The sequence below is a fragment of the Danio rerio genome, chromosome 2 (assembly GCF_049306965.1).
Source record: "Danio rerio strain Tuebingen ecotype United States chromosome 2, GRCz12tu, whole genome shotgun sequence".
In the NCBI taxonomy this organism is placed as follows: Eukaryota; Metazoa; Chordata; class Actinopteri; order Cypriniformes; family Danionidae; genus Danio; species Danio rerio.
In genome coordinates, this window is record NC_133177.1 from 62,289,534 (window position 1) to 62,291,033 (window position 1,500).

The window sequence follows — 1,500 nt, forward strand, 5'->3', positions numbered from 1 at the left end:
TCTTGTGTCTCTATAGGCTGTATGGCTTTGTCTGCATCAGGAGGATCTGAAAGTATGTATGTGTGAGTAGTGTGTGTGTGTGTGTGTGTATATATATATATATATATATATATATAATTCGTGAGTGTGTCTGTCTATCAGCAGTATGGTTGTGTCTTCATCAGGAGGATCTAAATATGTGTGTGTATCAGCTGTATGGTTGTGTCTGCATGAAGAGGATCTGAATGTGTGTCTGAATCAAAATGATCTGAATGTGTGTGTGTGTGTGTGTGTGTGTGTGTGTGTGTGTCTATCAGCTGTATGGTTGTGTCTGAATGTCACGTCGTCCTGAAGTTCAGTCTGTGGATCCTCCTGTTTTTCTCCCACACAGATAAAGCAGCAGCTGCAGCCGCACAGCCTGACCTTCACACACACCGCTCACACATTCACACTCATTTCTTACAAAGCTATCTGACTACATACAAAATAATCATTTATTAATGTTTCTTCATGAGTTTTTTCCCTCCACTGTTGAAAATTTGACTTAATTGATCAATATTAATTGATAACACCCTTAATTAACATTAATAACTCCAATAACTTGTTCCATGTTATTAGTTTAGAAATAACTAATATTTTTTCATTCATTTTAATTCATGCACTAATAGTCTAACAATTTAATGAAGATATTACAGTATTAATTCAGAAATTATAATAAATGATCCCTTCAAAAGTAATGTTAAGAAAAAATTGAAAAAATACATAATATTACATTAATTATTCATTAATTAATTCGGCTCAATCCCTTATTTATTAGCGGTCACCACAGTGGAATGAACCGCCAACTATTCCAGCATGTTTACACAGTGAATGCCCTTCCAGCTGCAACCCAGTACTGGGAAACACCCATACACACGCATTCACACACACTACGGCAATTGTAGTTAATCAATTCCCCTGTAACGCATGTGTTTGGATTGTGGAGCACCCTGAGGAAACCCACAGAGAAAAGCCAACTGACCCAGCCGAGACTCGAACCAGCAACCTTTTAGCTGTGCTAATCATGTCACCCTATTATATTAATTACTAATATTATATTAATTTTTGTCTGATGTTATTACAAAATATGATTCAAGTCTGATGAAAATGTTCATTATTAGAAATTAATTAAAAATTAAATTAAGTTTTACCAAAAGTGCATTGATTAATATGAATTAAATCTTAATTAAAAAATACCCCCCCCCCCCCCAAGTTATTTGATAATTAAAAAAAAATATGAATTAAATATTATTTCATTCATGAGTCATTTGCTTAAAAACTGTTAAGTCTTTTAATCTTATAAAAAAGTCACCCCTCAAAAGCTAAGAAAGTAATGGCATATTCATTTCAAATAATTACCCCCACCCCGAAGTCATATTAAAAGTCTTGAAAAATGTAATCCTTACTATTAATTCCTGAAATACATTTGCACTTTGTTTGAGGATCTAGCTTGATTTCACATCAGAACAATATTAAAAACCC